The sequence below is a fragment of the Pristiophorus japonicus genome, chromosome 11 (assembly GCF_044704955.1).
Source record: "Pristiophorus japonicus isolate sPriJap1 chromosome 11, sPriJap1.hap1, whole genome shotgun sequence".
Classification (NCBI taxonomy): Eukaryota; Metazoa; Chordata; class Chondrichthyes; family Pristiophoridae; genus Pristiophorus; species Pristiophorus japonicus.
This window is the reverse complement of record NC_091987.1, coordinates 127,095,434-127,108,290: the sequence shown is the minus strand read 5'-3', so window position 1 is coordinate 127,108,290 and position 12,857 is coordinate 127,095,434. Positions and strand designations below refer to the sequence as shown.

General features: G+C 46.6%; 1 long non-coding RNA gene across 8 annotated transcripts in view; it reads right to left on the bottom strand.

The window, feature by feature from the left end:
* Window positions 1-12,857, bottom strand: part of LOC139276269 (uncharacterized) — a 96,484-nt gene that overhangs the window by 60,474 nt on the left and 23,153 nt on the right. For all 8 annotated transcript variants that reach the window (XR_011595887.1, XR_011595888.1, XR_011595889.1 and 5 more), the window contains exon 3: window positions 11,051-11,300. This is a non-coding gene — a long non-coding RNA (uncharacterized lncRNA). The remainder of the gene's footprint in view (window positions 1-11,050; window positions 11,301-12,857) is intronic.

Here is a 12,857-nt window from a genome sequence, read left to right as displayed (position 1 = left end):
ACCCACATCACAGTGTATACACACCACCCACTGCTGCCGTGACTACCTCCCCGAGGGATCCCACAACAGTGACACCCACTGTGTGTGAGGGAGGGGAAACGTATGAGGCCAGCCTCAAGCACAGGGGTCACACCTGGCAACTACACAACCCTCACCACAACCTTCTATAACCCACCACTGATCACCTCCCCTGGTCATGATAACTAGGATATGAAAAATGCTCAGTGGGGGGAGTATTGTTGTTTATGTATGCCTGTTCACTGTGTGATGTCTGTAACACTGTATGCAGCATTGAATGTACCCTTGTACTGTACACACCTCACCGGTACACTAGAGGGTGCTGTTGCTGGAGACCCAGGGTTTGCCTGCACACGGCAGGTAACCCAGTATAAAAAGGAACACACAGCTTGTTGTCAGCACTCAGGAGCTGCTAATAAAGGACTGCAAGTCTGGAGAGTTTAAGCACCATACCCTGCCTTGTGGAGTCATTACTAAAGGTGCCTACATACACCATAGGGGTAAAGCAAGCAAGGCTCTCTTAAAGGAGGCCTGCAACCCATTACAATTAAAGGGACAGTTCCACACACTCAAGCAATGTAATAGTAACTGTAAGTCGGAGATAAAATGTGTAACTGATTATGTAAAATGTGTAACTGATCTTGTAAAATGTGTAACTGATAATCTGAATTGTATACATGCAACCAGTGAGGAAAAGTCGCGCGATTATGTACAATGTGTAATTGATAATCTGAACTGTGCATATGCAACCAGCGAGGAAAAGTCGCGCGATCGTGATTGGACCCACAGAGTGTCCATCGTAAGTAAGGAAAAGCTGTGCGATGCAGGATTTCCACTGCACACAGCCAATGCAGCGGGCAAACACCCATCGGGTGCACACAGGTCCAGCAAGCTACCCAATGCTGTAGCCGGTGTCCTGGGGACCAAAGTCATGCACCATGAAATGTGGCCACAAGCAGTTCCCTGTGCACTGCTAGACGACAGCTGCTCAGGGAGCAGCTGTGACCGAGGGTGCAGAGAAAGGACAGGGAGGTCATAGACACCTGTGAACCAGCCAGACGCTAGGGACCACAGAAACAACCCCGAGAGCAGGCTACGTGAGCCAACCGGGTTCCCACTGCCAGCACCGGGCACTGAACTGCCACCAGACTGCAGGGACACAACCCAGCAACTCTGGAACTAGCTCGTCCTCATGCACTGGTCACCGCATCGATAAGGCATCTAATGTACCTGTCGCACCACGGAACCACACAAAAAAAAATGCAAAACCCACTTACCTGAACTTGAATGTACACGAATGTCAGGAGCCCCTGCCACATCGATATGGGAGGGGAGGGGGGGGGGGGGAGAATGGAGTGGTTAGAAACACACACACACACACAAACAGCAACCACCAGCACGCTACTGCACCAACTACTCACCCAAGGTCAACCAGACAGAACCCAGATAGAGCTAAACCCAGTGCAGTCAATGCAGAGGCGATTTGCACTGAGGGTTCAGGGGGGAGTGATGTCATGTATCCTACATGGTTACTGTTGGTACTATCACAAGTTGTGCTACCAGAGGGCACAGCAGTGGGAGACTCGTAGGTTAACTGTACAGATGTGCCTGGCCTAGTATAAAAGGCAGGCCCCAGGTGTGATCCTCACTCTGGAGTTAACTAATAAAGGACTAAGGTCACTGCAGTTCAAGTACAACACACTGCCTCGTGGAGCCATTATTAGAGCATCTAAAGATACATCAGACGTCATCGCATCAGGAACCTCAGAGCCCATAGGATGATGGGCAGGATTCCTTACCCATGTCGGGTATATCGAGACAGGCATTCGTACCTGCACCTGAATGATGCAGACTGTGTCAGAGGGCTGCGTTTTCACAAAGAAGTTGTAACTGAGATCTGTGAGTTGCTAAAAGCAGACCTGTAACCTAGAAGCATCAGGAGGACTGCTTTGTCAGTTGAAGTGAAGGTTACAGCTGCACTTTCATTCTATGCACCCGGATTGTTCCAAGCTACAACTGGGGATGTGTGCGCCATTTCTCAAGATGCAACACATGTCTGCATTCGGCAGGTGACTGCTGCACTATATGCCGGAGGAATGACTACATAAAGTTCCCCATGACCACCCAGGCAATGCATGATAGGGCTGTGGGCTTCTCCAGGATTGCTGGCTTCCCAAAGGTACAGGGCTGCATTGATTGTACCCACATCGCCTTGCGAGCACCTTTGAAGGATTCCGAGATGTACAGGAACAGAAAAGGCTTCCACTCTGTGAATGTGCTGCTCGTGTGTGAAAACATGCATCACATCATGTCAGTTGATGTAAGATATCCTGGAAGCACCCATGATGCGTTCATTCTACGCAAGAGCGCTATATCTGCCATGTTTCAGCAGCAGCCAGAAGGACAGAGCTGCCTGCTGGGAGACAAAGGGTATGGCTTCGCCACCTGGCTCATGATGCCCCAATGCGTAACCTGGATGGAAGCAGACCGGGAATACAACATGTCGTACATTGCGACGCACGGCATCATAGAGAGGACCATTGGCATCTTGAAACAGCGTTTCCGATGCCTGGAGGCCTGGAGGCTACTTGCTGCACTCCCCTGAAATTGTTGGTCAGTTCACTGTTGTGTGCTGCATGCTGCATAACTTAGCCATCATGAGGCAGCAGCAGATGGTAGTAGAAGACCCACCTGAGGTGAGAGTGGCTGATGATAATGATGAGGATGATGCAGATGATGAGGAGGAGGACGAGGATGAGGCAGCAATGTAACAACCTGAACCTGGAGCACGACAGCAGAGGAGGGCGGGCCGTCATTCCCCTTTAACAATCGCTTGAGCCTTGCACCAACAGTTTATCCGTGAACGCTTTGCTGCCTGAAGGCTCAGTGGCGGCTATTCCACATGGACCATGTTTACTGTTTGGACCTGTTCTGTAATGTTGTGATGTGTTAATGGAACAAATGATGGAAATGATTCTTGTTTACTTCAAAAGTTGTGTTAATAATCAAACAAATCATGGAAATGATTCAGTTATAATTTAAAATATATTTTATTCAAAAGTTTAACAAATATTTGTTTGTACTTAACTTTAATAAACATATTCTTGTATCAAACTTTAAAGTTTTCACTTAAGATCACTTACAAACTCTAAGATCACGTAAAAACTTTAAGATCAATTACTAACTATTAAACTTGTAAATTTACATTACTTACAAAAAAATTTACATTTGAGAACAGTTACAACAGTGAGAACAATAATAACAACAACAGCAGCAAAGAAAGGCTGCACCTTTCTTTGCACCATGATTAAGAAAGGGAAGATAGACTATGAAAGTAAACTAGCACGAAATATTAAAACAGATAGCAAGAGTTTCTATAGGTATATAAAAAGGAAAAGAATGGCTAAAGTAAATGTTGGTCCCTTAGAGGATGAGACTGGGGAATTAGTAATGGGGAACATGGAGATGGCAGAAACTCTGAACAAATATTTTGTATCCGTCTTTACGGTAGAGGACACTAACAATATTCCAACAATAGCGTGTCAAGGGGCTATAGGGGGGGAAGAACTTAACACAAACACAATCACAATCACTAAGGAGGTGGTACTCAGTAAGATAATGGGACTAAAGGGAGAAAAATCCCCTGGACCTGATGGCTTGCATCCTAGGGTCTTAAGAGAAGTAACGGCAGGGATTGTGGATGCATTGGTTGTAATTTACCAAAATTCCCTGGATTCTGGGGAGGTCCCAGCAGATTGTAAAACTGCAAATATAACACCCCTATTTAAAACAGGAGGCAGACAAAAAGCAGGAAACTATAGACCAGTTAGCCTAACATCTGTGGTTGGGAAAATGTTGGAGTCCATTATTAAAGAAGCAGTAGCAGGACATTTGGAAAAGCAAAATTTGGTCAGGTAGAGTCAGCATGGATTTATGAAGGGGAAGTCATGTTTGTCAAATTTGCTGGAATTCTTTGAGGATGTAACGAACAGGGTGGATAAAGGGGAACCAGTGGATGTGGTGTATTTGGACTTCCAGAAGGCATTTGACAAGGTGCCACATAAAAGGTTACTGCACAAGATAAAAGTTCACGGGGTTGGGGATAGTATATTAGCATGGATAGAGGATTGGTTAACAAACAGAAAACAGAGAGTCGGGATAAATGGTTCATTGTTGGGTTGGCAATCAGTAACGAGTGGGGTGCCGCAGGGATCAGTGCCGGGACCCCAACTATTTACAACCTACATTAACGACTTGGAAAAAGGGACCAAGTGTAATGTAGCCAAGTTTGCTGACGATACAAAGATGGGAGAAAAAGTAATGTGTGAGGACACAAAAAATCTGCAAAAGGACATAGACAGGCTAAGTGAGTGGGCAAAAATTTGACAGACGGAGTATAATGTTGGAAAGTGTGAGGTCATGCACTTTGGCAGAAAAAATCAAAGAGCAAGTTATTATTTAAATGGAGAAAGATAGCAGAGTGCTGCCTTACAGCGGGACCTGGGGATACTTGTGCATGAAACACAAAAGGTTAGTATGCAGGTACAGCAAGTGATCAGGAAGGTCAATGGAATCTTGAACTTTATTGCAAAGGGGATGGAGTATAAAAGTGGGGAAGTCTTACTACAGTTGTACAGGGTGAGGCCACACCTGGAATACTGTGTGCAGTTTTATTATCCATATTTACGAAAGGATATACTTGCTTTGGAAGCAGTTCAGAGAAGGTTCGCTAGGTTGATTCCAGAGATGAGAGGGTTGACTTATGAGGAAAAGTTGAATAGGTTGGGCCTCTACTCATTGGAATTCAGAAGAATGAGAGGTGATCTTATCGAAACGTATAAGGTTATGAGGGGGCTTGACAAGGTGGATGCAGAGAGGATGTTTCCACTGATGGGGGAGACTAGAACTAGAGGATATAATCTTAGAATAAGGGGTTGCCCATTTAAAACTTAGATGAGGAGAAATTTCTTCTCTGAGGGTTTTGGATCTGTGGAATTCGCTGCCTCAGAGAGCTGTGAAGCTGGGACATTGAATAAATTTAAGACAGAAATAGACAGTTTCTTAAATGATAAGGGAATAAGGGGTTATGGAGATCGGGCAGGGAACTGGACCTGAGTCCATGATCGGATCAGCAATGGTCATATTAAATGGTGGAGCAGGCTCGAGGGGCTGTATGGCCTACTCCTGTTCTTATTTCTTATGTTATGTTCAAAAATCATGGCTGATCTTCTATTTCAACTCCACTTGTGTGCACTATCCCCATATCCTTTGATTCCCTTAATATCCAAAAATCTATCGATTTCTGTCTTGAATATACTCAACAACTGAGCCTCCACAGGCCTCTGAACTAGAGAATTCCAAAAATTCACCACCCCCGAGTGAAGAAATTTATCCTCATCTCAGTCCTAAATGCCCGACCCTTTATTCTGAGACTGTGACCCCTGGTTCTAGACTCCCCAGCAGGGGAAACATCCTCCCTGCATCTACTCTGTCAAGCCATGTAAGAATTTTGTATGTATCAATGAGATCACCTCTCAATCTTCTAAACTCTAGAGAATATAGGCCTAGCCTATTCAATCTCTCCTCATATGACAATTACCCCCATCCCAGGAATAAGTCTGGTGAACCTTTGTTACACTCCCACTATGGCAAGAATATCCTTCCTTAGGTAAGGAAACCAAAACTGTACACAATACTTCAGGTGCAGTTTCACCAAGGCCCAATATAAGTACAGTAAGGCCTCTTTACTCTTATATGTGTATAACATTTGTTACCATGGCAATATTACCTGTGTACTGAAGTAATCTGATTCTTTGCAATTCAAGCAATCAGTGCAGTGAGAACAGTCCCTCTAATGGTCAATATGCAATGGTCTCATTCCATGCTTGTGTTAAAAATAACCTCTGCTGTGCTCACTTGATCGCTACATAATTTACCATTTGTTAGACTAATTATTTGAATGCTCTGACAATAAGGCTGGATTATCCAAGGGCTGTGTGAACAAATCAATGAATCACTTCACATGATTTGATTAGCAGTGAGAAAGTCTTGAATTAATTAAGTTAACGATTTATCAAAAAAGAGGCAGCTTCATAAAGTCATATAGATTTACATGCTGTTAGTTAATCCCTGAGTTGAATTAACTGATGTCTCCCCTACCAGTGGAAACATCCATTTCAGATGCCCCCAAAAGTTCGTCACCACCCTCTGCCTGCTCCACGACGACATGCAGGCCGTGATCCTTACCGATGGATCCATCATAGTCCCAATCCACATTCAGACTGGGGTCAAACAGGGCTGCGTCATCGCCCCAACCCTCTTCTCAATCTTTCTCGCCGCCATGCTCCACCTCACAATCAGCAAGCTTCCCGCTGGAGTAGAACTAAACTACAGAACCAGTGGGAACCTGTTCAACCAGGCCAGGTCCAAGACCACCCCAACCTCTGTCGTCAAGCAACAGTACGTGGACGACGCCAGCATCTACGCACATACAGAGGCTGAACTCCAGGACATAGTCGATGTATTTACTGAGGCATACGAAAGCATGGCCCTTATGCTAAACATCCGTAAGACAAAGGTCCTCTACAGCCTGTCCTCACCACACAGCACTGCCCCCCCAGTCATCAAGATCCACGGTGCGGCCTTGGACACCGTGGACCACTTCCCATATCTTTGGAGCCTCCTATCAACAAGAGCAGGCATCGACGATGAGATCCAACACTGCCTCCAGTGCAGCCTTCGGCTGCCTGAGGAAAAGAGTGTTTGAAGACCAGGCCCTCTCAACTGCCACTAAACTCATGGTCTACACGGCTGTAGTAATACCCGCCCTCCTGTATGGCTCAGAGACATGGACCATGTATAGCAGACACCTCAAGTCTCTGGAGAAATATCACCAACGATGTCTCCTCAAGATCCTACAAATCCCCTGGGAGGACAGGCGCACCAACATCAGCGTCCTCGTCTGGGCCAACAGCCCCAGCATTGAAGCACTGACCACACTTGATCAGCTCTGCTGGGCAGGCCACATAGTCCGCATGTCAGACACGAGACTCCCAAAGCAAGTGCTCTACTCGGAGCTCCTTCACGGCAAACGCGCCAAAGGTGGGCAGCGGAATCGTTACAAGGACATCCTCAAAGCCTCCCTGATAAAGTGCTACATTCCTACTGACACCTGGGAGTCCCTGGCCCAAGACCGCCCTAAATGGAGGAAGTGCATCCGAGAGGGCGCTGAGCACCTCGAGTCTCAACGCGGAGAGCATGCAGAAATCAAGTGCGGGCAACGTAAAGAGCGTGCGGCAAACCAGTCCCACCCACCTCTTCCCTCAACGACTATCTGTCCCACCTGTGACTCAGTGGCTCTCATATTGGACTGTTCAGCCACCAAAGAACTCACTTCAGGAGTGGAAGCAAGTCTTCCTCAATTCCGAGGGACTGCCTATGATGATGATGATGACTGTTGAATTATTTGGCTTGACTAATTTGACCAATTCCTAAGAACCATAAATAATTTCTAATGTGATGTTTGTTTCTAGGGCTGTCTAATATATCAGATTAAGCCACCTTAATCTGACAGAAGAAAGTTACTAAAGGAAGAATGTATAGCACAGGTAATATGTGTAACCAGGATGTGCTTGTGAATTAATGGTACTAGATGATTTATTTGACGGCGATGTGATACAGGAGATGACTTCAACGCACTCATTTAAATAAAGCCAATGATAAGGAAGTGCTAGTTTTCCTTTACCCTGTTCCTCAGTCATCAAAATTCGCCAATCGCAGGGCAGAGCAGAAAGGAACAGACACCCACAAAGTCATGTTCCCAAAATCAATTACCCAAGTGGGCAGAATTTGGCCCTGTGCCTCTGTAGAAGGGGTATCTGCTGAAATTTGGTGCAATGTCCCACTGCCAGATTCCCTCCATCAGCATGCCCTGACCTTGCAGGCCCAATACACGGCTGAGAGGCCTGCAGCTGCGCTTATAATTGCATCTGTTTTACATATGAAAAGCCCAGCCAGCTGGAGGGTCTGCTCCTGGAGAGGCCCTAGACGATGGCAATGGCCCATGGGAGGTACAATGAATCCAGTGGCCTCTCCATGCTGCACCTAAGGTGCAATATTAATGTATATTTGACAGGTTGACACTGTTAAGGGCATTTCTAAAGGGCACATGTTGGATACTCACTAAGCATCTCCGACCTCCCTAAGCATGACGTACGAGGATTCTTTAGCGCAGTCAAGACGACCTACGACTCAAGCACCCAAGGCCCTACCCCACTGCTGGCCAAGAACGGCTGGCTCATCAAGGACAGAAAGGCAGTCAGTGCCCGCTGGAAGGAGCACTTCGAGGATCTCCTTTACCAAAACTCTGTCTTCAATGTGAGTGTCTTCGACTCCATCCTGCAGCATACCACCCGCCACCATCACAGCACAACCCCAACCCGGCACAAAGTCAAAACGGCCATCCGACAACTGAAGAACAACAAGGCATCAGGAGCAGATGGAATCCCTGCCGAAGCACCAAAACATGGCGGAGAAGCACTACTATTGTGGATTCATGACCTCATCTCTCTTATCTGGAAGGAGGAGATCATGCTAGGAGATCACAGAGATGCTGTAATCGTGACCATCATCAAGAAAGGTGACAAGTTCGACTGTGGTAACTACAGAGGAATCTCCCTGCTGTCGACCAACGGGAAAGTCATCGCAAGAATCCTCCTCAACCGCCTCCTCCCTATGGTTGAAGAGCTCCTCCCAGAATAGCAATACGGATTCCGCCCACTTTTACTTTTCTTCTTTCTATCTTTTGCTTCTGCCCCCATTTTACTTCCCTCTGTCTCCCTGCATAGGTTCCCATCCCCCTGCCATATTAGTTTAACCCCTCCCCAACAGCACTAGCAAACATTCCCCCTCGGACATTGGTTCCAGTCCTGCCCAGGTGCAGACCGTCTGGTTTGTACTGGTCCCACCTCCCCCGGAACCAGTTCCAATGTCCCAGGAATTTGAATCCCTCACTCCTGCACCACTCCTCAAGCTTTATATTCATCTTAGCTATCCTGCTATTTCTACTCTGACTAGCACGTGGCACTGGCAGCAATCCTGAGATTACTATCTTTGAGGTCCTACTTTTTAATTTAACTCTGCTACCTGTATACATGTGTGAATCAACGTCGCTGTTGCTGTGTATACATGTTGCTGTGTATACATGTTTGCTGTGTACGCAAAGTCGAAGCACGTACGATTCTGCACCAGCATTAACAGTAAAATATCGCAATAATTTTGTTTAGGTGTCACAAATTCAGGCCGCAGTTTAGAATGAATTGACCTTGATTGGCTTGTTAAGCCCGCCCAGCACATTTTCCAGCCAATTAGAGGAAGCGGGTGTGGTAATGTCATTTGATGACGCGACATGAGCTGGTTTCCTTAAAGGGATCATGGCCAAATTTAATTTGATATTTGTGGTGTCTGTGTTCTACAGCATTGAGGTGCTGCAAATACTGCCAAGCACTGGACAGAGGCTTATGGAGGGAGTCAGAGCAAGCAGGAGGGCTTCTCTTTCCTTCCAATGGGCGGAGAAGACCTCCCTAGGAGATCAACACAGCCTGGTTGCACATTGCACAGGAGGGCACAAGTAAGGATGTGGTCAAGAGGACCTGGGTGCAATGCCGCAAACGTTTCAATGATCCCACGAAATGTTAGTACAACCTCATCCTGCTGTGCCTCTCATTACATCTCCATCACTCTGCCTTCCCAACCCTACTGCTGCACATCCTTACTCACACTAATTTAACTTGCACCTCCATCCATCCCTCCCAATCTACATTATCACATCCCATCTCACTAGTCACCCCTCACATGCACCCTCATCCTAGTGCAATCATACCAACTAACAACACACAAGGGTAGGCACTTGGGTGTTTTATCCAATGTTCATGTAAAGTTTATGTTAATATGGTGTCAAACATTGAAACCTTTATTTTCAACACTTTGTGTTGTTGGACAGATTTGTGTGTACCTTTGGAAGTGGCTTAGTGAGTTGCAGTGAATGGTGAGACCTAATGGTACCCCCCGCAAACCCCCCCCCCTCCCCCAATGCTGATGAGTGTGAAAGGAATGGCTTGGGCATTGTAGGGATGATTCACATTGTTGGTGTGGGGTGGTGTCAACCTGCCGCATCATGTGGCAGCCAGGGTATGCAGCGTCAAGTGAAGTAAATCTGGCCATGGTGAGGCCATCCCTAGCCTCCCAGGCAGCAATGTGGTTGGGTGCTGATGCCCTGTGCCTTGTGCAGCATCAGTTGATTGAGGAGAAGGTTGGTGTTGTTGGTGTGTCTGGTGCTGCTGGTGTGCCTGGTGATGCTAGTGTTGGGGCTAATAGTTGTGGGATTCTGAGGACCAAGGTGAGAGAGTTTCAATGGCACCCATGCTGATGGAATAGATGGCAGGTGAAGTAGAGATGACAGAAGTGATCTGTCAATGGTGGGAGAGGTAATGAGGTCAGACTGGATGGAGACTTGTGTAAAGATTTGCAGCGTTCTGCATCTGTAGTGGAAATGCAGTTTAGAGAAGCTCGTGGTTAAGGGAACATTTCTCAATCAGTTGGGAGCTTTCACTTGACATTTGAAGCTGTCAACTCATCAGCTGATTCCATGGCCAGTGACCTCCCGCCTCAGCTTCATAGACGAGGTCCGGACACAGTGGGAAACCAGTGGGCGACTTGTCAAATTCAAAAAGCTGGGAAAAATCCATTGTTAAGTGGCTGTAAACAAGGCACTAATGATTTTAATTGGCATGCCCCACCGCTGCGTGTCGGGTCTGCTGAGCGGCGACATTTGGTAAAGGACGCAGCGGTGGTTTTACAGCAGGGTCCCGACCCACCGGGGAAAAAAACACTTTGCCACCCGACCCACCATTGATCGTGCCTGCTGACCTCCTGCAAAATCCAGCCCTGTGTCCTTCCATGATCCCTAAAAATGACTTTGAAATACAATTCTCGTCCCCAAAATGTAATATGGGACTGATTTTGATGAACTTACTGCTCACTGCCGCCGATATTCCTCTGCTCGAACTGCCCTGTGCCACTTTCGATGTGGCCTGGAGCGGGCGGGAGGGGAGAGCCGCCGGGAAACACCCGCCGACGTCAGCGGACGGCCGATGCGCGTAAGTGACCTCCTGCTCGCCGAGATGCCAGATTGGTGCGGGCGGGAGTCAGCTGGAATTGGCGGCAGGACAACGGTGGACCACCACGTGGAGGCTGGTCTGTCCTGAAAGGTGAGTGTCAAGATCCTGTAAAAAAGATGAGTGGAATGTTTTTAAATTATTTCTTTACAGGTTCTTACCTGGATGGGGTCCCCTAAAGGTCCTCAGATGTTTTTTTTGTTGGTGATGATTTTTATTTTTACCTCCGTGGGCCTGACTCCATCCTCGATGGCACTTGGGTGGCAAGCACCTCTGCCGCCGAGAATGAGACCTCCTGCCTGCTGCCGTCCAGATTGGCGGCGTACATCATTGATTTGCCGCCTGCTGACCTTGGCGATGAAAACACCACCGAAAGTACTGTCCAGTACCTCAGTGGCCATCGGCAGCACTTTGGGCGGCACTTGGGCGGGTGTAGGCCTTGACCAAATTTGGCCCCTATATGTGGATAGAACAAATGAAAAAGGACAGAGTCCCAATGATTTGCTCGTCCATACAGGTACAGCAAGCAATTAAGAAAGCAAATGGTATGTTAACTTTTGTTAGAAAGGGATTAGAGTACAAGAGTAAAGAAGTCTTACGGCAATTATACAGGGCATTGGTCAGCCCACACCTGGAGTACTGTGTATAGTTCTGGTCTCCTTATCTAAGGAAAGTCATACTTGTCTTAGAAGGAGTGCAACAAAGGTTCACTGGACTGATTCCTGGGATGAAGGGATTGTCCTATGAAGAGAGATTGAGTAGACTAGGCCTATGTTCCCTAGAGTTTAGAAGAATGAGAGGTGATCTAATTGAAACATATAAAATTCTTAAGGGGCTTGACAGGTTTAATGCTGGGAAAATGTTTCCCCTGCTGGGGAATCTAGAATATGGGGTCACAGTCTCAGGATAAGGGGGCAGCCATATAGGACTGAGATGAGGAGAAATTTCTTCACTCAAAGGGTTGTGCATCTTTGGAATTCTTTATCCCAGAGAGCTGTGGATGCTGAGTTGTTGAGTATATTTAAGTCGGAGGGCGATAAATTTTGGGGAATGAAGGGAATTAAGGGATATGGGGATAGTTTGGGCAGGTGTTGTTGAGGTAAAAGATCAGCCGGGATCTTGTTGAAAGGCGGAGCAGGCTCGAAGGACCAAATGCCATACTCTGACTCGTATTTCTTATGTTCTTATCTGCTTACTTTACTAGGCCACTTACTTGAATATGCTCTTACTAAGCCATATGACAAACTATGTGATAATACATTACAACTATGTCAGGCTGTTGCTTGACTAGTCTTTGGGGCAGCTCTTCCAATTTTGGCATGTCCCCAGATGCTAGTGAGGTGAATTTAGCAGGGTCGACTGGACTGGGTGTGCCTTTGTCATGTCCAAATCCGGTACCTAGATCGATGCAGAGTGGTCCTTCCAGTTTTATTCTTAATATTGTTTTTCGTAGCAGTTTGTTACAACTGAGTGGCTTGCTGGTCATTTCAGAGGTTAGTTAAGAGTCAACCACATTTGGAGTCACATACAGGCCAGACCAGATCAGAATGGCAGATTTCCTTTAATAAAGGACATTATTGAATGAGGTGGGTTTTTACTGCAGTCTGGTAGTTTCACAGTCACCATTACAGATACTAGCTTTTTAATTCCAGGTTTATTTAATTT